Genomic DNA, 27,069 nt, shown 5'->3' with positions numbered 1-27,069 from the left:
AATGCTGGATTTGTTTCACGGCTCCTGTTGAAAAAAAGGACCTATTCCTAAAGTCCGTCATCCACTCACTGAAGTAAGTACATGCTTGATATTTAAATGTTTTAAAATGTTAGTTTGTCCGTTTAAAATGTAGTAACCTATGTGTGAGTCAAGTTACTAGCTAGCTATGGCTAACGGCTACAGCCATTCGACCGAGCCTTTGTCCCCTTCAAATGTGGCTCATGTGGGCTCCTGCAGCCACACACCTGTGTGGAGAAAAGCTAATGGCTAACGGCATCGAGCGGCTACAGGGCAGGGAGCGGTGGGTCTAGCGTCTGTCCTTTTCTGTAATCACATACACCTGCGGGGAACAGCTGATCGTTACGCCCTTCCAGCGGCGACAGACAGGAAGCGGTGGATCTAGCTCGCTGTAGTAAGTTTGTGCTTGATACTTGTGATATCTAAATATGTTAGTTGGGTCTGTTTAAAATGCAGTAACCCACATGTGAGACAGCTAATCGCTAGCGTCGCTAACGGCTACAGTGAGTCAAACCGAGCCTTTGTCCCTTTCAAATGTGCTACTCTGAGTTTGGTGCAGTCACACACCTGTGTGGGGAACAGCTAATAGCGATGGGCTTCGATCGGCGACAGGCAGGAAGCGGTGGATCGAGCTTTTGTCCTGTTGGCGTGCTGCCGCTCCTGTTTGTGTGTGCGTTAGCCGTTAGCATGCCTTTAGGCCTTTTGCACTTAGAGCTACAGCTGGTCGATCGCTACAAAAGAACCTGCAGATGAACGCGGTTGTGTTTGTTATTCACCCCGTCCTGTTGTCAGAGCCTAAATCAACTTGTGATTTGGGGGTTATGTCATTGTTTCTATCAAATTCTAACATGATTAGTTGGAATGATTACTGTGTTGTGTTTCAAGCTTAGTTTGCTAATTAGTCACATCTCTACAATACCTGCTGCTTATCTGGTCAGTTACCGTAGCTTGTACCATAGCCATTATATTTGTAGGACCAATACCAATTTACAGGTAAAATGTAAGTCTTTTCTATACTGTAGGAGGGCAATCCCAGTTGCCCACATGCAAGGAGGCTGTCAAACAGAGAAATCACTGCAGACTGTTGGTACACAGACATCTGCCTGGCCCAGCTCAGGAGTGAGGGTATGTAAGTTTGTATGTACCAACAGTAAGATAGGTAATAGAAGATTTTAATTGGTATATACTGTTTAGATTTTATATTTGAATTGTAACAACTGTTTATCTGTTGTTTTAGCACAGACAGGCCTTCCTCACTTGTTTGGTTTAATTTTTTGTCTGGTATTGTGTGTTCTTACATTCAGAGAAGGTTTTGACCTACATAATAATTACATTTCACCTAATCTACAATTCTGATTGCACTACCTTTTGTTTTGATGAGGTGATGGTGAGGACAGCCACAGCTTCCATCTGGTAGAGGACTGCTTCCGCTCAGTCTTCCAAATAGTGATGAGAACAAGGATCACCCACATCTCCCTGTTTACCCTACTTTCATGCATTTCGTCTGCAAGGGCCCTGCAAAAGCTTCTCCTTCGTCCTCAAACCCCCAGACTTCTTAATTAACTCAGTAACCTATACATTGCACATTGGAGTGTGAAGGTAACAGTTTGTCTAGCTTTGGAGTAGTGGTGTATTTTTTTGGGTTTACAATAAAGTTGGCTTTAACTATTATGTATTTCACTGAACTCTGTTTCTGAAGGGAAAACACTTTTATTTAGGAAATCATAGTATTGAAATTACATGTTTTTCTCTTTCTAATATGGTAAGCTATAAAGTTGAAGCGGCCATAAATAAAACGCATATAAATTATATATAAATAAAGTTAAAAAAAATCTTAATGAGTGTTGCACTCAAAAAACACATTTTTACTCAAACGGTAAAGGAGTTATTCTACAGGTGGTCTACATCAATCATACTATGAGTGTTTTAGTGTTTTATCCATCAGGAAACTGCCTTCATCTACAACCCAAGCATGAAGAGATGGCAACTCAGATTCTTCACCCCAGGAATCCTCAGCACCAGCTCACTAGCCTCTGTAGACTAGATACCTGTAACAACTTTAGATACAGAGACATATTACTGTCAAATTTATCATGAATGACAAAAAACATAATTAAAAGCAGTAAAAATACATTAGGTCAATATATATTTGAACCAATGCTTTTTTGTTCCCAGGAAGGTATGCAGTGATTGCTCTAAATATTAATGCACATTTTTAAATAAAATTGTCAGAGCAGCAGCACAAGTAAGACAAAACAGTGAATGTGGTAAATGTAAAATGTATTTATATTATTTCAGCTATGCTCTCAAACTTATTTATTTGTATAATGTAAGCTAAAGTAGTGTTTTCTATTAACGAGAGTTTTCCAGGTAAGTCGTGCACACGCCATTTAGCATTCGCATTAGCAACCGCTAGTCGCTTTGCAAATTACATAAATCAATTAAATTGAAGTAAATGCGACATTACCAATGAGACACATCTTGCATCAGCCGAAATGTGGTGACTTCAACAGCCTCCTCTTCAGCTTCAGGGTCAGATTCGGGATCGTAGACGTATGGTTCTACTACGCTACAAACCAGCTGACTAATGTCGTGCAGTTCTGTAGTGGGTCTTCTTCTTCTGTGGAGGATTGCGGTGGATTGCATTCTCAATGTCGCACTACTGCCACCTATTGTATCCTAACCGTGCGGTGGCTCGTATCCATGGAGCCAATTTAAAAACAACAACAACAACAAAAAAGGTATGCGCTTCCGCACAGAGGTGTGGTGAGCAGCTTCGCTTGCGACCAGCCCCAGAAAACACAGCGTTGCTGATGGGGAGTGAAAACAACATATTGACAGGGCAGTGTGGACGATCTAAAGGGTGTTATGGGATGAAAATTTACAGAGACCTTACTGAGACATTAAAGTCTAATATTTTTTAGAATGAAAAGCATGATATGACTCCTTTAAAGTTCACAGAGTAAGATGCATGTACAACAGAAAAAGATATTTTCTTTGATTGGTTAAATTCAGTCTGAAAATGTGAGGTTCACAACGATGTCACAAAAAAAATTCTATTTACTTTGTATTGCTTTCACAAATAGAGTTACAGTTACACAAGCTGAGATACTAAACACGATGACAGTTACAGTAGTTCAGCAATAACAAAAAAATAATTGGTTATTAAAATGCATTAACAATAAGCGTAACCCACAAGGCCCCTGCTCTGATGGTGCCGTGTCAGTTGTATCACAGCTGGGTGAGCCCAATACTAAGTGAGTTAGTATAAATGGTGGAAAAAAACCTAATCCACATCTGTTAAAATGTCTGTGTCAGAGTATGTGCTCTTAAGTGGCATATACAATCCTTGACGCTGATTGAGCAGGCCCAGTGCCGGTTAGCAGTTCAAGACAGAACATGGCTGAGTTATTTCCTTCATTAAAATACTAATACTCCACGGTTATCCCGCCTTCAAAAATGGGGGACTTGAACAACTTCCAGGTTCAGGGATGTTGTTAGCAAAATGTGAAGCAGGAAGTGCACTTCTCCAACACAAGGTGTGTAAACATGCATCCTAGGCAGATAAATGAGCCAGAATAGGGCCGTTTAAAGACAATTCACAGTAAGGTTTTGGGATCTGTGTTTCATACATGTCCCAGAGGGACCCAATTGTGTCCCTGAGGTGAGGTTACCTGAAAAAATTTGAAAAGGTTTCAATGGCTTATTTGCAACGCCCATAACATGGCTGTGATTAATTTCAGCATATGAATGAATGCATCTAAGCAGGTATTTTAAAACCCCCTAACCGAGGAGTAGAGGTAATAACATGCGTGCCATTAAAACGTAAACATCCCCTCCAGCACACTGTCAGTACAGTATGTGACTGAAGCTACAGGGTCCATCACGTCCTCCTTCTGCTTCTTGTTGCTGAACAACTGATCACAGTGTGCTTCCAATTATTACCATGTGGATCACGTTAGGACTTGTATGTCAAATGCATCCTCCTAACAATTGTCTAATGATGTGCAACTGGTCTGATGACAATTACACTTAGTCAACTTGAAAACACATGTTTGGTTTTACAGAGATTATGGCCATTCACCATAGATGCAATCAATATGTTGTGACTAAATTTGCTTTGTAGTTTAAGCTGTGAAGGCTGCAGCAGCTACAGCAATGTGATTACAAGACAAATTAAATAATAGAGAGTCAAACCGCCAAACGAAAAATCTCCACTTGATCAAAGCACACAGAAGATGAGCATGCTGCAGAGCCACGCACGCACGCACGCACGCACGCTCGCACGCACGCACGCACGCACGCACGCACGCACGCACGCACGCACGCACGCACGCACGCACGCACATGTACAGTACAAACACCTCGGATAGAGAGATGGGGATGTGCAACAGCTGCTCAGGACCTGATCTTCTACCTCTAGCATCATTCATCCTACTGACAGCTCTCGATCATCACGCACACCAAGGACTAAGGCTTTCCACGGTGGACTTCTCCTTGTCTTGGTGTCTTTGTAGAAAGACATCTAACAAATCTAACAAAGCGGACAATGAAGGGATGTTGATGTTTGGAGGGGCAGTAGATGCTAATCCTGTAGCTGAGGAACAATTACCCTGAGTAAAAGGTTAATTTTCAGCTGTTGATGAGACAGTTCAGTACTGTAAGTGAAATAGAATTGGAGCATTCCTCTAGATACTAAAATAATGTACTGCATCTACTGTAATATCCGCTGGGGAGCATGAATAGGTTCAGAAAAGTTTGTATCAATGCGTCTCTGCAGTGATTGATCTAGAATTGGGTTCTCCCACAGTCCAACCACATTCATTCAGGTTAGCTGGATATTCTAATTTTTCTGTAGGTGGGAGAGTCAGTGACAGTTCAATGGACTGGTTGCCTGCTGGATGAGCTCCAATGTCCATGCAACCCTAACGAGTATTTGTTAATATGAGGAGGGGGCTTTCAATCCTCCGGGGACCATGAAAATTCCCAACAATTTTAAGGGTGTGGTCAATTTTGACTTAATTATTGTTCTATAAGGGTATAATAGAAATAAATAAAAAGAAAAATTGTAAAACACTGTTATACGAATTAGCAAAAATATAAGTAATAATAGGGATCCAAGTGCCCTGATGAATTAAGCACAAGAGGGAGCCACAATGGTGTAAAACCATTGGCCACAAATAGGTTACAGCTCATCTTAACAGTCCTTCAGTGATAAGATAACTGGTTACACCAATTACAAAGTTTCCTCTAAGTGGAACCAACATTTTCAGTGAATGATGGTTTTAAATTTTGGTGTGGTAAATTTGTGGCCCTGACAGAATCATGGGACTGAATCAGTCAACCCTGCTCCATAGCGCACGGCATGCTTCAGCAGCCGCCTCTGTTGCCACTGCCCCCACCGGCAGGGCTTGACACAGTACGGGGACAGAGAGGGGATGATGTGGTAGCGCCCGCCCGCTGTGAGTGGGGAACTACTGCTCTGACAGAGCTTAACAGCTGTGCTCACAGCAGGGAACACGGGCGGCTACGGCCCACGTGCACCAGACACATGCAGCTACGTCGCTCGCACTACTAAAGCTCTGTACGCAGATTTACTCTTCCATGGCTGCATCCGCTGAGCAGGTCGCAGGTACTGTAAAGGGAAGAGGGAGAGACCCCAATCGCACGACCCAAACACAAACTGAAATTAAGAAATAATTGATTAAACATACGACACAAACAAACTCACTCCTACCGCAGGATCGATAATAAGAGGATCAAAGCTCACAACCTAAACTGAACTAAAAATCACTGCTAACGCACGAAACCAAACTCACTACTCTCTAACCTAATACGCTCCGTACTCAACGGGCAAATTCCTAAACATGCAAACAAATAAATAAAAGAACTGGGCAAATGAGAACTAAATTAAAGCAGCACTGTATCCTACAGGCTAAACTACGCTCCGTTACAACGGGCAACTAAATCCTAAACATGAAAGACAAAAAGACAGTACAAACCTCAAAGAAAAACACAGGACATCTAAAGGAAACAAAACGCCACTTGATCCAACTCCTCAATATAGGCTTGTAACAGTCGGTGCAGGTTCCAAGCTTACGACCAGGAACACACCAGCAACAAAGAAACAAAAGGCAGGACTTAAATACTTGAAACCACAGGTGCATCAAATTAACAATAGGGCAAGAAGGGAAATAGGACAAGAAGGGCGTGGATAGAAAACCAGAGGAGCGCCTCTTAGCGGCGCAAAGGGCTGATTGCCACAGCTTTAGCAGTGCAGTGTGGAATGGTGTTTGAAAGATGTGGAAGTTGGAAGAAAAAACATCAGCCCAGAAACTTTTAAAAGTTTTGCAATAAAGAGTTCAAGGATCAACTCCCCTTCTTTGCACTACATACAATATGTTCATAATATCTACTTGAAAGACCAACTGACCTGACCAGACTGTGGGAATAAGGTGGAAGACCTTAGATCTGAGATGACAGCGCTCAACATCACAAAACAGCAACAACATTAACTAGACTACAGAGATTATATACGTACTGAGCATCTGAGCACGACGGTCTGAGAAAGTTGCTAGCTCTGAAATCAAACACAGACTTTTTTGGCTCTCATGCAAACTTACAACCAACACATTCAGCAGAACACTGTTCTTTAGGGCTAAAGCAGATTATATAGGTTGTGAATGGCTATGGTGCGTGTCCTTGATGCAGATGTGACAAGAACAAGGCATTGTTGGAGCTCCAAGCAGAACTTCTGAAAGTGGAGAATTCCTCAGATCTAATCTCCTTTGCCTGGATGAAAGGGACAGTCATAACGGACCATCTCTTTTTCATGAGGCCTCTGTGGAGCAGGTCGGTAGCTTAGGAGGAGATTACAATGGATTTACAACTGATCTCACACACTCCTTTACAAGTCCCTCACCCCCTGCTACCTTCACCTCCCCAAAGTACCACTACGTGTGTGCTGCAGCCAATTGTCACCAGCTTTTGTTATAGGTATGCGAAGCAGAATTGAGATCGAAAGCTTTAAAGTGGAAAACTTGTTCTGCGGTCAATGACGGGCCGGTACATTTAGAATCCATACAATGCCGAGTGATTCTTTGTCTCAGCTCGGGAGTTTGTAGAAATCTGGGTCACTTCATGATAATGGGCTGAGGATGCAGTCATAAGAATGAGGTCACACTGGGGAATCGTTCAAATCCTGCTCTTCTGATGAAAAACCCACGGTTGCTGCTCTGAAAAGCAATATAGGTCATTCCTGCACGGATCTGTATGCAGCACATATAGAGGCGGGTGAGTTGTTGATGAATAATTAAAGCAAGCGGATGGCTGGGTGAAATAATCCAGTGTTTGTGTAGCAAATCAACGTGATGAGCAGCACCTAGCTTTGCTTCCAGCGTAGCCTCAAAGGGCATGTATCAGGGGAGAAGGAGAGTTGGAAGTGATTAGTCATGTTTATTACTACAGACATCACAACAAAGACCGAGAGAGAGATGCAAGAATTTCATCACTGCGTTTAGGTGAATTAATCACGACAACTCATTTGCTTATTTGGCATCGGCTGCACCGCTTCCCTCATGAAACGGCTTTGGCACATCTGCAGTAGCAAATATAATAATCAGAAGTCAGGTTAGGTTATGGTTATTTATTATTACTTTTATGGTTAAAAACAAGGCAACTTTTTAAGAATAAAATATTTTAAGCACATTTTATGCGAAAAAATTGGTTATATATGCAAGCACAAATAAGCCGTGGAATATATTTGGATGGTTGATTCATGGCACAATATTATGTCTGTCTTTCTGATTAAGTCAGGGGTCAAGTGTTTTATGTCAGTATCTTATTACAATCTAACAATTATTGTAAAAAAACTTTTATTCAAACCACAAACCATTCTGATTGTAGCTTATAATAATAAATCATTATTCCTGTTGTTCCATGTGAGGTCATGTGATTGCTTCTTTGAACATATATTCATAATTATAGGTTAATTTAGGGTTCTTTCATGTTGGGGTTTCTTTGTGAAGGAACAAGCTGGCCAGCGAGACAGAGTATAAACTATACTGTAGCCTCACATTGGTCTGTAATCTGACCAAGTGTCACGTGGGAGTTCACCATGTTCTAATGTGTGGCTAAATGTCAGTTCAAGTATATATATTATTATATTAAGTATATCAATTACAGTTACTAGTATACAACATTTATTAGAAGCATGTCAGATCTCCAGATGGCCAATCAGTGCACTTGGTGGGTGCTATTTTAACATGAATTGTTTTATTGGTACATTATATCCCTGCTGCTTCCTTTTGGTTTTCCCTTCCTAGAGCATTTCTCTCTTTAGTCCTTTGATGTGGCGTAATTAGCCAGCTTCATTTGTTGGGGTGGAACTTTCTGTCTCATTCCTCTATTACAAGACAGTCTGATGTTTCTGATGTGTAAGTGTCTTTCGAGCTAATAAAGACCTAATTTAACAATTTAGTGTAGATGATAGATCAAAATGTCCTGTTTGTTTAACATTAAATTTCACAGAGGTGTCAGATTCATTCACAGAGGTCAGAGGCCTCATGTACAAAGACGTAGATTTCCTACTAAATTTGACGTAATGAATCTAGAAAACTGCAGTACAGATGTATCGACGTCCCCTAAGTACTTATCCACGAATTTTTCCTTTGTTCTTACCAATCAACGTAGAATTGAGCGCAGGTGAATGAGTAGCAGACTGCGCCCATGACTCGCCTCCATATAAATATGTTAATGCTGCAGGTTCCGCACAGGAGCGGAAATAAAAAAAATAAGAGTGGTCTTACATTAAGGTGGTCGTGAAATGAAGTTTACCACCAAAGTGTCAATAAAACAGGCAGAAATGAAGAAGAAGACACTGTGTTCAGCTACTAATAGGAATTCTCTACATTATACCACAGACTAATGCTGATGCTAAAGACAGGATGTATTTTGGTTGCGCGCAGACTCTATGTGCAACAAAAATTAATAAAAATAATTATTAATTGACCACAAAGCCACCGATCTGGTACCAGCTTCAAATATGATACAATGAATGGATTGTGGTTAAACTAGGCTCCTCTAACAGATCATCTAACATAGCTGTAAAATATATGTTTGCAGCTAGTTGCTCGTATTTTCATATCATCTCATCTAATTGCAAACACGTGGCTGTATATTAACTCTTTATCATTTTTCTATGTTGTGACTAATTATCCTTATTATTAAGTTTCCCAGTTTCACCTCTTAGTGTCGCTAATGGACCAATAGCTGTAGTAAATTACTTACACCGGCCAGCGAGCTTGCGCAATTATGCACACGTTTCTACGTTTAGTTTTTCTTTATACATCTGACATTAGGTGTAAATGCGTGCTTACACCAGGATTTCATACGTAAGCACCTTTCGTATATTAGGCCCCAGGTCTACAAAACGAGGATGGTTCTGTAAAATGAGGACAAACCCAGGATGAACCACAGTTCCACAAACTGGCCTTTCGATCACTGAATAAATGAAGCAGAAGCAATATTGGATTTCTTCAAAATGTTGACGTGGGAACTTTTCAGATTAGACCTGCATACAAATCATGCCCCTGAATTGATATCACTGACTGTTTTACCCATTTCTAAACCTGTATAATCTGACAGTGTTTATCTGATTGCTAGTAATATTTTATTTTAAGGTTCTTTTCAAAAGCTGTGTCTATGGACTGTCACAGCATACGAACATCAACTAAGCTCTTTCCGAGGTCTAGTTCGATCCAGCTGCCCTTTGAAATACAGCCTCTTCCTTTTATAAAAGACACAGACTCTAAAGAGGTTTCCAACAGTTACCTCCTCATTATTATTCTTATGTAGAATGAAAGTTATCAAAGGAAGTCAGATTTCATAGGAGGAAATCCTGAGAAAAATTACCATCATTTTACACAATACTGGACTGATTAGGAGACTAAGTGCACACTAATGCATGTGCACACAGACACTGACTGTGTATCCTAAAACTTTGAACAGTAGGAAAGACTTTTCTATCTATAGTATATGACTTATTGTACACTGTACTGTATAATATAAGTGACCAGGTCTGAGGCTAGATAAATAGTAATTGTACATTTTGTAGCTGTAATTAGTAATAACACAGGATCAAGTCAAGTATTTAAGTTTCATTTGTGTTTACCTGTATTTTATTTTGAAGGCGCTTTAAGAAGCCCCAAGGGAGAAACGAAACCTAAGAAATGAAGATGTAACCATTGATGGCAGACATACAGATGGAGCGGTTCATTTTCGCTGATTTCAGTCGACTGTCAGTCACCTTTCTGACGCTGATCACACACTTATCACACCCTCATCAGCCGACTGTCAGTAGCCCCCCTCCTTGGTCTGTCTGGGGAAGGTGTTAAAAATGTTAATGAGGCCACCCCCATTTTAGCACCAAAGACGCAATTCCAGGGTAAAACCAAAAGGTGGAGCTTTAGTATCTGACCCGTAGAGTTAGGGTCAAACAGCAAGTATAGGCACAGTTCTAAGAATAGGACATAGATCTGATAAAGTCAGTTCTACCCTGTTTGTTAGGGCAGACAGACAAACAGACAGACAGACAATAGTTTGTCTAAACAGTCAACTAAAAAGTTGAGAAAACTAGAAAAGTTGACTTCATTTCAGAATTGAATGTTGCACTAACTTTTCTTTAATCATAGATAAGTATCGGCAGCTCACGCTGCCACAGCTGCCAAACTACCTTCTGGAGGTTTATCAGTTACTGGCTGTATTAGGTTGAGTTGGACTTCACAAAAGTACCTAATGAAATTATTAAATTGTCATTGTATATATTATTCTTATTCACTTGAATGTAGTGTGTGTCAGTCTGCCTGCTTCAGGAGCTGTTTTAAATTAAAAAAGAACATTTCAATGTTCTAATCAAGCTTAGATGAACATAACAATAGAGAGCCTCTTTTCAGACAGAACGACCAATCCACAGCACTAGTTAGACTGGTTTCACACCACCCCCTTCTCCCCAAAGCACCAGAGTCCTGCAGTGCTGTTACCTAATGTAATGTAACCAGATACATTTGTGAACTACCTTATCCATCCATCACTTATAAGAGCCTAGTGGTTAAAGCACACAACTTCTCACCCACAGTTTTTAAATAAACAGTTTTTGTTAGTTGGTGGTTTAAAATAAGAAACTTGTATATCCTAAAGCCATAGACTTAACACTTTCTTTTTAAAAAGTTTTATTTACAGATTTTATAAACGTCCAGTTCATTTGACCATTTTCAAAACCAAGTTGTCTGAAAGTTGGGTCACTACATTCTTTTAGAGCAGAAATGTTTGTCAAGGAGCTTCTACATTGTATGTCCTTCATGGGGGACATGGTCTTCACACCATCTTACAGTCGTTTGTTCAACTGATGAGCCAGTTCTTTACAGGTGTGAAGTGAAGCCTATTGTAAATAGAGGATAGTGCCTAACTTTACTCAGACTGAAGGTTCCTGCACTTTTGGTAATGTTTCTGCTTTAAAAAAAGTCTGTGAGTTAACTTGAAAAGTATTGAGCAGTCACATTCAGCCGATTGCGGTGACATTGTGACTGAAATGACACAGAACTGAAAGAATATCAGCTGGCATAACTCATAACACATATGTATTCAGATCTCTGTATTTTGTGTCACTAGGCTGTTGGTCCTCTGAGGGAGACCTACTGTATGGACAGTAACTAAATTCCTCCACACAGCATTATGTTAACAGAGCCTTGATTTGAGTGGAACCTTTAAAGTTATGGATCCATGAAGAATTTTCTTTTTAAGCAGTTTACAAATATATCTGTTTTTTATGGCTCAGGTGAAGTTGTGTGGAAGTTGATTCATGTCAATTCTTTTAGTCTGGTGTCCTTCTTGGGGGAGGGTTCATCACACCTACTCACTTTTGTGTCTTTTGTTTACGTAACAAGCCACTTCTTTGCAAGTGTGAAGTGAAGCCAAACTGGAGGATGATATGGAACTTCCCTCCGACTAAGGAAGGTTTTGGTATTTGTCAGTTGTCAAAAAATGCCAGTAAATTTAGAGCTAAACATTACAATACAGTAATACATAAAATACAGTATAATTAAAACAAATAAAATGTCCATGTTGATGTTGACTGAATGTTTGACTAAAGGGCGTTGTATTCATAACACCTGTAATTTTCTACCTGCTTAGACATAAATAACTTTATATTCAGTTATAAACTACTTTACATTTAAGACGCTCATTTCTGTTCACTTCTAATCTGCCTGTGGGCCTGGATTACACATCACTGCTCCACCTGGTGCATGAATGTGCAATTGCAGGTCATTTCTTAAAAAAGGTTTAGGGGGCGTTAACAAGGCAGCCACGCATTAAGTACATCACAGTGGGGGGTCATGACTGGTGTAGGGGGGCTTGGTGGAATGATACCTAAGTCATGCTAATGTCATGACAAGATCAGTGTAAAATCCTGCAGCAACGAGGCAACGAAAATTTGCCGCTCCATCTGTAAGAATTATTCATATCCTTTAGCTTTATAATATATATTGAAGGATAGTGGTTGAAATTGAAGTGGCTTTTTCCCTCTACCAGCATGCAGCCAACGAGCTTTGTGTTTGTTTTGTTCACATTTTACTTCGGTATAATGTTTGTGTTGTACATGTACATGCTATGCATGGTATTATATACTAGGCATTATGTTTAAGATAATGCCTGTTTTATGTTTTATGTTAGTTTTCATGGTGATGGAATTGAAGCGAAGTCAACAATAAACATCAGTAGGAAGCCGCTGGTGTCTGTGTTTAAGGAATCATATATTTGTTTTTTTCTTTTATACTATATATTTATACCTATAAAACTATAAAACACTACGTTTTATAGTTTTTAACATAATTCCAAAACCAACCATTTTTACAAGAACAATTTTTTTGGTGATCTCAAAGGATCTGGCTGAAATTCAGACTGAGAACGTAACTTAACAATTACTAGGGTCATGAACTTTTTTAATAAAGCGAGATACTGAGGAAATATTGGAACGATAACAGCAGAAAAAATAATGTTCACTGGACCAGATAAAAGGAGAACAAGCTTTGAGCAGAATATACGTTAGCTCTTGTTTTCATTCAATGCATATTAGAATTCTAGTTTTGTTTAACGCCCCAAAATCTAAACTACTGTGGAGTTTTTACTATCATCAGATTGTCACACACTCCAAAAAATAGTCCTGCAAAACAGCATCTAAGGAGCCAACCTTGTCGGAAGTTGTACTGTTGAATTTCTGGAAGTTGGTTCATTAGAAATGTTTGTCTGTTTCTACTCTGATGGACTGGTGATCTGTGCAGGGTGTGTCCACTGATGTGTATATAGGAACCTTGGGTTCCTATGGAACCTGATTGGCGTAGGTGATAGGGGCATTTTGGGAGCTGGTTTAAGTGCAGGTGTGTCCCAGCGCTGGTCCTTTTCTTGCCACTCATACCGTAGTGCACGTAGCAGTAAGGCGCATGCTTGTATTTACAGGCACTTGTGCTGGTATTTATAATGGAACTCCAAAGTGTTTAATATTAAAATCCATTAATACAACATTATGAAATAAATACGTATATAAATAAATTAGACAATTATGTAAACTGACCATGAAATTATGAAATAATCGCAAACATTTTCCAAAGTAAGCTTATTATTATTAAATAGGTTTCATTATTCTTTAAAATCTGCTCATTCTTATAAAAATCTATTTCATAATGATTATTTTCATAATAATACAACTGATTAAGTAGTTTTTATTTCAAAATGTTTTTTTTCCAAAGTCAGGTTTTATCGCATAATACCCTTTTCCCCAGTGCTGTATTTATTTCATAATGCCGTTTTACAGCAGATTAACTTCAAGTCAAACAGGGCGGAGGCAGTTATGCGATTGGCTACTCCTTAACTCAGACATAAGCAACAGCACGTTAGGTATCAATTTAAGTCTGGTAGCGCAATTACATCTGCTACCCACTAGATGGTAGTATATGCCTTAAAATTTTGTTGTAGCTAAACTAACTAAAGCAAAACACAGGCCGCGAATATTGTTACAGGTGGGTGCATAGTTTGTGGACGTTATGGCTGCAGGAGGGAAGACATTTTCCAACTTGCTCAGAGAAGTTGTTAAGTTGTGAAGAAGTTCACACCACAACAGTCTATCTTTAAGCAGATCAGATGGTAATGTTACTGCTAATAAAGGTGTTCTGTATCAACTTACAGTACAACCATGTTAATTGGTGACCAGCTTCAGAATGCCGCTCTGGTTGCTCCTGTTTGTAGCAGGAAGAACATGTTAGCTGTCCTTGACGATGCCTTGACAATGTTTTATTATCTTGTTTGTGCATGATCTACACAAATAAAGTTTTACAAGAAGTGACACTGTTTGAACGCCACTCATGTTGTAGTTAAAAGAAAATGAGGACTGTAAGTAAGTCTGCTCCTGAATTGCTGCGATCTGCTTTCAACAATGCCAATGTCAAACTTCTGAGTTTTGTCTTTGGAGCCTGGATTAGGTTTAACAAAGGTAATTTTAAAAGTATTCTCAAACACTTTCAATTCCATTTGTTCATTCTATATATATATATATATATATAGATATAGGTCCCCGGTTCGAATCCCCGTTAGGGCGAATAAGCATCCAGTGTGGGTCCTTGGGCAAGACACTACCGACTACCTCATATCATGAGAGACAATGAATCACATGAGATACCGGCCCGGTCTAACAAGGTCTGCGTCAGGTGTTGGGGAACCAGAGCACCTTGACGAGAAATGGGCTACTTAGAAATGGCTAAGATGCAAGAAAAGAGAACTGTTGGAATGCTACTACTCAAGTAACCCTAGTCAGTCTGTGGCGAATGGGAACGGAGAAACCCACATTCAAGACTGACTGCGAAGCAACTAGTAGCTCAGTGTTCCACCATCCACAAACGGCAACTGCTATCACAACTTGAGATTGACGAGATACAACACAAATGCTACGGCAAGGGGGAGCCAGTACGCCAGGTCATCACCATCACCACCAACACCAACACCATCTCCCGGAAATTGGGTACGAAGCCCCAATGAGCACAGACACGCTGAGCGAGGCAGCAACTGACCTGAAAGATAAGATCATGGCGAGATTAAACAGGCAACCCCGAACCCCACTACAACGGCTAAGTGAAGCACCATCAGAAAGTCTCATGGAAGATGTGAATGCAGCATTGAGAGTGATCCCTACCACAACAATCACAGAAACCAATGAGCTGATATACGCTTCAGCATCAGTGATCCTAGAGGTGCTTGGCTATCAAATCACCATTGAGAGTGATCCCTTACCACAACAATCACAGAAACCAATGAGCTGATATACGCTTCAGCATCAGGGATCCTAGAGGTGCTTGGCTATAAGAGCAACCATGGGAGCTATGAGAAACAATACCCACCATGAAAATGAAGGTTGGAGGCAAAAATCAAGGCAGCTCGGAGGGAAGTGAGCCAAATGACAGAGGCCCAGAGAGGTGCAATGAAAAGACCGATGCCCAAGAGGTACAGCCAGATGCCCATACCTGAAGCACTCGAAACTGCCAAGCAAAGGCTACAAGCCTTGGCCAGCCGCCTAAAGAGATACACCAGAGATAACGAAGCCAGACGAATAAACCGGCTGTTCGCAACACAACCTGCGAAAGTGTTCTCTCAATGGCAGGGTAATAACAGCGGAGCAGACCCACCAAGGCTGAACAGTACTGGAAAGGTATATGGGAAAGGGAGGCGTCACACAACAGCGATGCACAGTGGCTGGTGGATCTGAGGGAAGACCACAGCAACCTCCCTGAACAGAACCCAGTGACTATCACAGTGGCAGACATCCAACAAAGAGTCTCAGGTATGAAAAACTGGGCAGCACCCGGCCCTGACATGATCCACGCCTACTGGCTAAAGAAGCTCACTGCAATCCACGAGCGCCTGGCAGCACAAATGAACCAGCTGCTAAGGGATGGGACTCACCCTGAATGGCAAACCGAAGGGCGAACAATCCTGATAATGAAGGATCCCTCAAAGGGTGCAGTCCCATCCAACTACCGGCCAATAACCTGCCTCTCCACAACATGGAAGCTCATGTCAGGCATCATCGCAGCTAAGATAAGTGGGCACATGGGTCAATACATGAGCGAAGCACAGAAGGGCATTAGTAAGGATACCAGAGGAGCCAAACACCAACTCCTGGTAGACAGAACAGTCGCCCAAGACTGCAGAATGCGACACACCAACCTGTGCACAGCCTGGATCGACTACAAGAAAGCCTATGACTCAATGCCACACACGTGGATCACTGAATGCTTGGAGCTGTACAACATCAATAGAACTCTAAGGGCCTTCATTGCAAACTCGATGAGGTTGTGGAAAACCACCCTTGAAGCCAATGGGAAGCCACTTGCCCAAGTATCCATCAAATGTGGCATATACCAAGGAGATGCACTGTCCCCACTGCTGTTCTGCATAGGTCTGAACCCCCTCAGCCAAATAATAAACAAGACTGGCTATGGATACCGACTCCGGAACGGGGCCACCATAAGTCACCTCCTCTACATGGATGACATCAAGCTGTACGCCAAGAGTGAACGAGACATCGACTCACTGATCCACACCACCAGGATCTACAGCTCGGATATCGGGATGTCATTCGGGCTCGAGAAATGTGGGAGGATGGTGACAAAGAGAGGCAAGGTAATCCACACAGAAGGGGTCTCACTCCCAGAAGGAACAATAGCAGACATTGAGGACAGTTACAAGTACCTTGGAATACCACAGGCAAACGGCAACCTTGAACAGGCAACAAGGAATGCGGCAACAGCCAAATACCTCCAACGAGTAAGGCAAGTCCTAAGAAGCCAGCTCAATGGCAAGAACAAATCCCAGGCAATAAACAGCTACGCCCTGCCAGTGATCAGATACCCTGCGGGAATAATAAGGTGGCCAAAGGAAGAGATACAGACCACAGATGTTAAGACACGAAAGCTCCTCACCATGCATGGAGGGTTCCACCCCAAATCCAGCACCCTGAGACTGTACGCTAGCCGCAAAAAAGGAGGCCGAGGACTAGTGAGCGTGAGAGCCACTATCCAGGATGAAACATCCAAGATCCATAAGTACATCAAGGATAAGGCCCCGACAGATGACGTGTTGAGTGAATGTCTCAGGCAGTGGAGAACAGAGGATGAGATGCTGGAAGAGGGACCATCATGGGAGGACAAGCCCTTACACGGGATGTAAAACCGGAACATAACTGAAGTGGCTGATCTCAACAAATCCTTCCAATGGCTTGAAAGGGCTGGGCTAAAGGACAGCACAGAGGCACTCATCCTGGCTGCACAGGAGCAGGCCCTGAGCACCAGAGCCATAGAGGCCCAGATCTACCACACCAGACAAGACCCAAGGTGTAGACTGTGCAAAGAGGCCCCTGAGACGGTCCAGCACATAACTGCAGGGTGTAAGATGCTGGCAGGGAAAGCATACATGGAACGCCATAACCAAGTGGCTGGCATAGTATACAGGAACATCTGCGCAGATTATGGACTGGAAACCCCAAGGTCAAAGTGGGAAACACCTCCCAAGGTGGTAGAGAACGAGCGAGCCAAGATCCTGTGGGACTTCCAGATACAGACAGACAGAATGGTAATGGCGAACCAACCAGACATTGTGGTGGTGGACAAAGAACAGAGGAAAGCCGTAGTGGTGGATGTGGCAATACCAAGCGATGGCAACATCAGGAAAAAGGAACATGAGAAACTAAAGAAATACCAAGGGCTCAGAGAAGAACTGGAGAAGGCTTGGAAGGTGAAGGCCACAGTGGTGCCTGTGGTGATTGGAGCACTGGGGGCAGTGACCCCTAAATTGGAGGAATGGCTACAACAGATCCCTGGAATAACATCCAACATCTCAGTCCAGAAAAGTGCAGTCCTAGGAACAGCAAGGATACTGCGCAGAACCCTCAAGCTTCCTGGCCTCTGGTAGAGGACCCAAGCTTGGAAAGTGGATGAGAGACCACCCGCGTGTTTTTTTTTTTTTATATATATACAACCATTTCCTGGTTTTTGTGTCTGTGAGCATTTCATTATGACATCAAACTACTTAGTGGCAAAGACAGGATGAGAACTGAAATGTCCGACTAACGCGGAGGGACTTGACACGCGCTCTGCGCGTATCGCCTGGCCGCGCCTCCGTCGCCGCTCCGGCGGTTCCCGTTCCTGACGCCGCTCCGGCGGTTCCCGTTCCTGACGCCGCTCCGGCGGTTTCCGTTCCTGACGCCGCTCCGGTGGTTCCCGTTCCTGGCCCCGCTCCGGCGGTTCCCGTTCCTGTCGCCGCGCCGGCGGTTCCCGTTCCTGTCGCCGCGCCTGCGGCTACAACCCAAGCTCCAGACGCCGCCGGTTCGGTTCACCACACGGACCCCGCTACAGAGACCTCGGTCGCGGGGACCGAGCAGCCCTCTTCTCCGGCGGAAGAGTCCCTTGGTTTTCCGACTGACTGTGTTCCGTTTATAGCAGGCATCCCAGATGGCGTCGCACGGCAGATCCACCTCCACTGTTCTCCTCCGGTTACGTTCCTCTTCGCCCACCTCATGAACACCGCCGAGTCGGCAGCAGACCAGGGCACGAGAGAACAATTGTTTGAGGAGGCTGCCGCTCTCGTCCTGAGGGAACTGGTCCTGCGCGAGGTTCTGCAACTCCCAGGCCTGCAGCCAGCAGCCGCCCCATGTCCCACCTCTCAGTCAGGTCAGTCAAGCCACGCTCAGTTTCCAGCCCCAGTTCAGCCATGCTCTGTTCAGGCCTCAGCCCAACCGCGCGCCGTTCAGTCTCCAGTCCAGTCGAGTCTAGTCCACGTTCCAGTCCAGTCGAGCCCAGTTCAGTCTCCAGTCCAGTCGAGCCCAGTTCAGTCTCCAGTCCAGTCGAGCCCAGTTCAGTCCCCAGTCCAGTCGAGCCCAGTCCAGTCGAGCCCAGTCCAGTCGATTCCAGTCCAGTCGAGCCCAGTTCAGGCTCCCGTCCAGTCGAGCCCAGTCCAGGTTCCCGTCCAGTCCCGTCTAGTCCCGGTCCAGGTTCCCGTCCCGTCGAGTCCTGTCCCGGTCCAGCCCAGTCACGTTCCTGTCCCAGGTCAGTCCAGTCACGTTCCTGTCCCAGGTCAGTCCAGTCACGTTCCTGTCCCAGGTCAGTCCAGTCACACGCAGGTCTTGTCCCAGCCAGAGGGCACCACCGGTCGAACAGGTGCTATGCACACCCGATCAGGCCCGACGTCTGCTCCGTCGAGCTCGGCAGCGGCAAGTAGCCATGCAAGCTCCAGAGGAGACGCCGTTTCAGTCCCTGCCGGCTCCTGTGAGGAGCCTGAGGGCAGCGCCGCCGGCTCCTGTGAGGAGCCTGAGGGCAGTGCCGCCGGCTCCTGTGAGGAGCCTGAGGGCAGCGCCGCCGGCTCTAGTAAGGACGCCGGTCCTGTCCCTGTCGGCCAAGTAGCGGCCGTTCCTGTCCCTGTCGGCCAAGTAGCGGCCGTTCCTGTTCCTGTCGGCCAAGTAGCGGCCGTTCCTGTTCCTGTCGGCCAAGTAGCGGCCGTTCCTGTTCCTGTCGGCCAAGTAGCGGCCGTTCCAGTTCCTGTCGGCCAAGTAGCGGCCGTTCCAGTTCCTGTCGGCCAAGTAGCGGCCGTTTCAGTTCCTGTTGGCCAAGTAGCGGCCGTTCCAGTTCCTGTCGGCCAAGTAGCGGCCGTTCCAGTCCCTGTTTCTGTCGGCCCTGTAGCGGTCGTTCCCGTTCCTGTCGGCCCTGTAGCGGTCGTTCCCGTTCCTGTCGGCCCTGTAGCGGTCGTTCCCGTTCCTGTCGACCCGAGAGAGGTCGTTCCGGTCCTCCAGGAGGAGGTCGCGCCAGCTGCAGTCCCTGTGCACCTCCAGGAGGAGGTCGCGCCAGCTGCAGTCCCTGCGCACCTCCAGGAGGAGGTCGCGCCATCTGCAGTCCCTGCGCACCTCCAGGAGGAGGTCGCGCCAGCCGCAGTCCCTGCGCACCTCCTGGAGGAGGTCGCGCCAGCCGCAGTCCCTGCGCACCTCCAGGAGGAGGTCGCGCCAGCTGGAGCTGCCGTCGCAGTCCCGGCGGACCTCCAGGAGGGGGTCGCGCCCGTCGCAGTCCCGGCGGACCCCCAGGAGGGGGTCGCGCCCGTCGCAGTCCCGGCGGACCTCCAGGAGGGGGTCGCGCCCGTCGCAGTCCCGGCGGACCTCCAGGAGGGGGTCGCGCCCGTCGCAGTCCCGGCGGACCTCCAGGAGGGGGTCGCGCCAGCCGCAGTCCCGGCGGACCTCCAGGAGGGGGTCGCGCCCGTCGCAGTCCCGGCGGACCTCCAGGAGGGGGTCGCGCCAGCCGCAGTCCCGGCGGACCTCCAGGAGGGGGTCGCGCCAGCCGCAGTCCCGGCGGACCTCGGTTCCGGCCGCACCTGCATCGGTTCCTGGCGGCTCGGTTCCGGCCGCACCTGCATCGGTTCCTGGCGGCTCGGCGCCGACCACGTCTCCACGTCTGTTCTCGCATCATCTGCCGGACGGGTGGCCTTGCCCTCGGCGCCTCCTGCTGGTTGGATGGCGCTGCCTCCTTCGGCGCCGTCCGCCTCGACTCCGCCACCGCCTCGGCCGTTCGCCTGGGGTGACCCCCCTCCTGCCACGACGATGGCAAAGCCTCTGCCGCCGTCGCCCACCACGATCCTGGGACTCCCCTGCTGCCACCCTCCAAAAGAGGGGGGTTTGCTGGGCCCCATGGGGCTGTTGGGGATGAACTCTGAACTTTCGGCTTCCGGTTTTATGAACTCCTGATTTGACCCTCCTCCAGTCCTCCCTCCGCCCACCCTGCTTGTTTGTCTTGAGGGGGTGGGATTCGGTCCCTCCTCCTGTGACCACCCTCCGCCCGCCCTGGATTGGGGGGGGGGGCTTCCGGGGGCGCCGTGGAAGACGCCCTAGAGGGAGGGGTACTGTCAGGTTCTGGTTCTGTTCTCGGTTTTATTTTGTAGGACTCTGTTCATCAGCCTTATATTCATGTTTTGGGTTTCCATTTCCTGTTTTATTTTGGTAGTCTCCCGGTTTCTGTTTTTGTTCTAGCTTCACTTTCGGTTTACGTCACGTCACAGCTGTTCCTGCTTCACCCGGTTATTGTACACACCTGCAGTTCATCAGTAATCACTTACCTTGCATTTAAGCACCCCTTCTCACACCAGTACCTCGCCAGATCGTTGATTACTGATTCTCGCGTTCCAGCATTTCCGAGTTCTGTGCATCCTGTTATTGACCTAGTTCCGTCCTTCTGACCACCGTTCTCGCCTGATCCTTACCGACCCTGTAAGTCTTCGCTCCGTTAACGAACACTGCCTGTTTTAAGACCGTTCTAAGCCTGTCGATTTGGATTCGAAGATCTGTGCCTTTCCCGTATTGACACCTGCCTGTTACCGGACCCGAGTAAGCTATTTCCCTGGTGTGCTAAAAGACTGTTAACCTGTGTATGACCCGGACTGCCTTGTGACTTCGTTTCTGGAATAAACCCACCTTTTTTCACCATCCGCATCGTGTCCTGGCGCTGTGCATTTGGGTCCTTTATATGCCGTTCGTGACACATGGTAAGCATTGTAAACAATCTGTCTGTGACCGGACCCATAGAGCCATAGAATTGTCAGGTTCTGGTTCTGTTCTCAGTTTTATTTTGAAAGTACTTTGTTCATCGGCCATATCATCATGTTTTGGGTTCCAGTTTCCATTTCCTGTCTTATTTTGGTATTCTCCTGGTTTCTGTTTCTGTTCTAGCTTCACTTCCGGTTTACGTCATGTCACAGCTGTTCCTGCTTCACCTGGTCATTGTCCACACCTGCACTTCATCGGTATCAATTCACCTTGCATTTAAGCACCACTTCTCACCCCAGTACCTCGCCAGTTTGTCGTATGTGTGTTATCATCATTTCCCAGTTCGTTGATCCCGTCCTGCCGTGTATCGTGTACCCTGTTTTTGTCCGCTGATTCCGAGCCTGCCTAATCCCTGCCTGTCTTGTCTGCCCTGGTCTTCTGCTCTGCATGTTACCGACCTTGTCCGCCTGCCTGACCACGATTCCCCGCCTGACGACTTGGTATTGTAAACATACCTTGCCTGTCCCTGACGCTGTCTCTGCCTGACCTCATTTAAACCCGCATAACCTCTCGTGTATGACTCTGCCTGATCTGACCCCGTACCTGGATTAAATCATCCTTTTACCACCGTCAAGCTGTGTGCGCTGTGCATTTGGGTCCTCATCCATGCGTTCGTGACAAGAATGTGAAAGCACCGTTTTTAACGGACATTTTTGTTTATACGATAACAACACAGTAAATTATTTGCAAAAAAACTCTGCAGGTCTTCTTTAACGTTCCACCAATAAACATTACACACGATATGGGGTTTTAATTGAATGTATTTGGCCAATGAAACAATGTCAGCCAGCATATTGTCCAGTCAAGAAAATTACAGCGTTACTGATGGTCTGATGTTTCTTTATTCCTTCATTGTCCTTAAACCATTGTTAGAGCTAGATGGATAAACTAACATACACTGCACAACCTAATAAAAACATATTGGACTGTATATGTGTTTGACACATAGTGTCAAAAATGGAGGAATGTAAGAAATTTTGAGTTTCCACTACAGAAACCACCCGATGGTGAGTAGCCACAAGGTTTAAGACAGGCAATCAGACTAAAACCAGATCTAAAAAAAGGTGTTTGGCAACTGGACTTGCTTATCCTTGAAGACATTACACCGTTCATCTACAGATCATGTACACTACTGTTCAAAGGTTTGGGGTCACCTAGACAATTTTGTGTTTTCCATGAAAAGTCAAACTTTATTTACCACCACAAGTTGTAAAATGAATAGAAAATATAGTCAAGACATTGACAATGTTAGAAATAATGATTTTGTGTTGGAAATAAGTATAGTAAGAACTTAAGTGTAGTAAGAACTTACATGTCGCAACAAGGTTGGGGTTGGCTGACTGACGGTAAGCGTATCGCGTCACTTCCGGTTACTGAGGTTTGCTGCCGCTGTGTGTGTACAGCGTTACTCTCCGCTCCTTTCTAAATATTATTTCCTTTCATTAAACTTCCTGCTAATTTACACTGTTATCTAAGTGTTTTCTCCGCTAGCGTAGCTCCTAGCTTACTTTCCTGCTATGGCTTCCCCCTTTTCCTCTCCCTCTCGCTCTGTTCGGTGCTCGGTGTGTCTTATGTTTAGCTTATCCTCTGCCTCCTTTAGTGATGGTAATGGTATCTGTAATAGGTGTACGCTAATTGCAGGGTTGGAGGCGAGGTTGTTAGACTTAGAGTCTCGGCTTCGCACTTTAGAAAACAGGCCAGCTAGCCAAGTCCCTTTAGCCGGTGCGGAGCCTCCTAGCTTAGCTGCTACCAGTCCCCCAGCAGGTCCCAGGCAGCTGGGTAACGACTGGGTCACGGCTCGTAAGAAACGTAGCTTTAGGCAGGCGCCCACGGTTCACCACCAACCGCTTCACGTTTCAAACAGATTTTCCCCACTCAGCGACACACCCGCTGAGAAAACCACTCTGATCATTGGTGACTCCATAGTCCGAAACGTGAAGTTAGAGAATCCAGCGGTCATAGTTAGGTGTTTGCCTGGGGCCAGAGCGGGCGACATTGAGTCTTATCTTAAGCTCCTGTCTAAGGATAAACGTAAGTATGCTAAGATCGTAATACACGCAGGAGCTAATGACGCCCGGTTACGCCAATCGGAAGTCACTAAATCTAACATTGAGTCGGTGTGTTCGTTCGCCAAAACAATGTCGGACTCCGTAGTTTTCTCTGGACCCCTCCCCAATGTGACCAGCGATGACATGTCATCGCTCCACCGCTGGTTGTCTAGGTGGTGTCCTGCAAACGATGTGGGCTTTGTGGCTAATTGGAGCACTTTTTGGGGAAAACCTGGGCTGATTAGAAGAGACGGCATCCATCCCACGTTGAACGGAGCCTCTCTGCTCTCTAGTAACATGGCCATGTTGCTTAGCCTCCCCACTCCGTGACAACTCAGAGTGGAGCCCAGGACGCAGAGTTGCAGTCTTACACGCCTCTCTGCATGTTCTCTACAGCCGCGACCCACTCTTAGTCTTAGTTATCGCATAGAGACTGTGTCTGCTTCTCGACCACCTAAACTATACAAGTCACACACAAATCAAAGAGGAGTGACTTACCAGAATTTAATAAACATCAAAACAGCTCCTCTTACAGAACAAAGTAACAGTAAGCTAATAAAGTGTGGTTTATTATATATCAGATCTCTCTCATCTAAATCCTTTTTAATAAATGACTTGATAAGTGACCATCACATAGATCTGTTCTGTCTCACTGAAACCTGGCTGCAGCAGGATGAATATGTTACTTTAAATGAGTCGACTCCAATGAGTCACATCAACTATCATGTTCCAAGATGTACAGGTAGGGGTGGAGGAGTAGCAGCAGTTTATAAATCTGATTTATTAATTACTCCTAAACCTAAACATAGTTATAACTCATTTGAGAGCCTCACTCTGAGCCTTTGTCACCCAGACTCTAAAACTCAGAAACCAGTTGTGTTTTGTATTGTTTACCGTCCTCCTGCTCCATATTCAGAGTTCTTAACTGAATTCTCTGAATTCTTATCTGACTTAGTTCTTAGCACAGATAAAGTCATTGTAGTGGGAGACTTTAACATTCATGTAGATGTTGACAGCAACTGTCTCAGCACTGCTTTTAACTCCTTAATAGACACTATTGGTTTTACACAGCAGGTAAATGAACCCACTCATCGTTTTAACCACACCCTAGATGTTGTCCTGACATATGGGGTTAAAATTGATAATTTAATAGTTCTTCCCCAAAACCCTTATCTGACCATTTCTTATTAACTTTTGAATTTAGCACAACTGACCCTATAACAGCTGGAAAGAAATTTTACTATAGCAGATGTTTATCTGACAACGCTGTTGCCAGATTCAAGCAGATGATTCCATCATCTTTTGCCTCAATGTCTTGTAGATACACAGAGAACAGTCACCTTAATCCTTATGAACAGGTTGACTGTCTTGTAGATGATGCTGCAGCTTCTCTACGTACAATGTTAGACACAGTGGCTCCTCTGAAGAAGAAGACAGTAAATCAGAGGAGGTTAGCTCCGTGGTATAACTCAGACATCCGCAGCCTAAAGCAAAAGACTAGACAACTAGAAAGACAGTGGCGTTCCAACAAAATAAATGTAAACTGCATTGCATGGAAGGACAGTCTAATGAAATATAAAAAAGCACTTTGTGCTGCTAGAAAAACATATTATTCCTCCCTAACTGAGGAAAACAAAAACAACCCCAGGTTTCTTTTCAGCACTGTAGCCAGGCTGACAAAGAGTCATAGCTGTATTGAGTCTACTATGCCCTTAAATCTCAGCAGCAATGACTTTATGAACTACTTTACTAATAAAATTATCATCATTAGAAAAAACATTCAGCAGCGACTTCTTCCAAATGACAGAAAGCACTGTCTAGATCCATCAACTTTAAATTTATTAAATCCTCTGTCTTACCTAGACAGCTTCTCCCCCATAACTCATGTGGAGTTAGCCTCAATAATTAACTCTTCCAAGTCGTCCACTTGTCTTTTAGATCCAATCCCAAACAGATTACTCAAAGAAGTTCTACTTTTAATCAGCTCATCCATATTAAATCAAATCAACCAATCTTTACAACTAGGCTATGTACCACAGGCTTTTAAGGTGGCTGTGGTCAAACCTCTATTGAAAAAACCAACCCTTGACCCTGGACAACTAGCCAACTATAGGCCCATTTCAAATTGACCCTTAATTTCCAAGATTCTGGAAAAAATCGTGGCTAAACATCTATCTGACCACCTTAGTGGGAATAACCTGTATGAAGATTTTCAGTCAGGATTTAGAAAACATCATAGCACAGAAACAGCTCTGGTTAGAGTCACTAATGATCTTCTATTAGCTTCGGACAATGGTCTAGTTTCTGTCCTTGTCTTGTTAGATCTTAGTGCTGCATTTGATACAATTGATCATAACATTCTATTACAGACACTAGAACATAGAATCGGGATTAATGGAACAGCATTGGGATGGTTTAAATCCTATTTGTTGAACAGATTCCAGTTTGTTCATGTTAATGATAAATTCTCCACACGCACAAGGATTAGCTATGGAGTTCCACGGGGTTCTGTGCTGGGTCCAATTCTGTTTAGCCTATATATGTCTCCTCTAGGTGAGATTATTAGAAAGCATTCTATTAATTTTCATTTTTAGGCAGATGATACTCAGCTATATATGTCCTTGGAACCAAATGAAACAGATCAACTAGTCAAAATTCAGGGTTGTTTAAAAGACATCAAATCCTGGATGTCCCAAAACTTCCTTCAACTAAACTCAGATAAAACCGAGATTCTTATTGTTGGGCCTAAAAATCTGAGAGAGACACTATTGAGTCAGATAGCCACCCTGGATGGCATAACATTAGCTTCAGATTCTACTGTGAGGAACCTTGGTGTCATGTTTGACCAGAATCTCTCTTTTACATCATACATTAAACAAATCTCCAGAACCGCCTACTTCCACCTTAGAAATATAGTTAAAATCAGAAGCATCCTCTCTCAGAGCGATGCAGAGAAACTGATCCATGCATTTGTTACCTCTAGGCTGGACTACTGTAACTCCTTACTCATAGGATGTCCTAACAGCTCCTTAAAAAGCCTACAGCTCATTCAAAATGCTGCAGCCAGAGTTCTGACAGGACTTAGAAAGAGAGATCACATTTCTCCTACATTAGCTTCTCTGCACTGGCTGCCTGTAAAATGTAGGATAGAATTTAAAATTCTCCTACTCACATACAAAGTACTCAATGATAAAGCTCCTTCTTATCTTAAAGACCTTATAGTTCCTTATGCTCCCAGCAGAACACTTCGTTCTCAGAGCGCTGGGCTACTTGTGGTTCCTAGAGTGTTTAAATGTAGAACAGGGGGCAGAGCTTTTAGCTACC

At 44.5% G+C, this 27,069-nt stretch overlaps 1 long non-coding RNA gene across 1 annotated transcript; it reads right to left on the bottom strand.

Annotated features, from left to right (window-relative positions):
• Nucleotides 1-1,708: 1,708 nt before the first annotated feature.
• Nucleotides 1,709-2,804, bottom strand: LOC129603688 (uncharacterized). Its single transcript, XR_008693826.1, has 2 exons — nt 2,486-2,804; nt 1,709-2,075 (listed from the first exon to the last, which is right to left on the bottom strand). It is a non-coding gene; the product is annotated as an uncharacterized LOC129603688 (long non-coding RNA).
• Nucleotides 2,805-27,069: the final 24,265 nt, after the last annotated feature.

This window comes from Betta splendens, chromosome 24 (genome assembly GCF_900634795.4).
Source record: "Betta splendens chromosome 24, fBetSpl5.4, whole genome shotgun sequence".
Lineage (NCBI taxonomy): Eukaryota > Metazoa > Chordata > Actinopteri > Anabantiformes > Osphronemidae > Betta > Betta splendens.
Note: the sequence above shows the minus strand (reverse complement) of the source record. Positions and strands in the feature narration are given on the sequence as shown.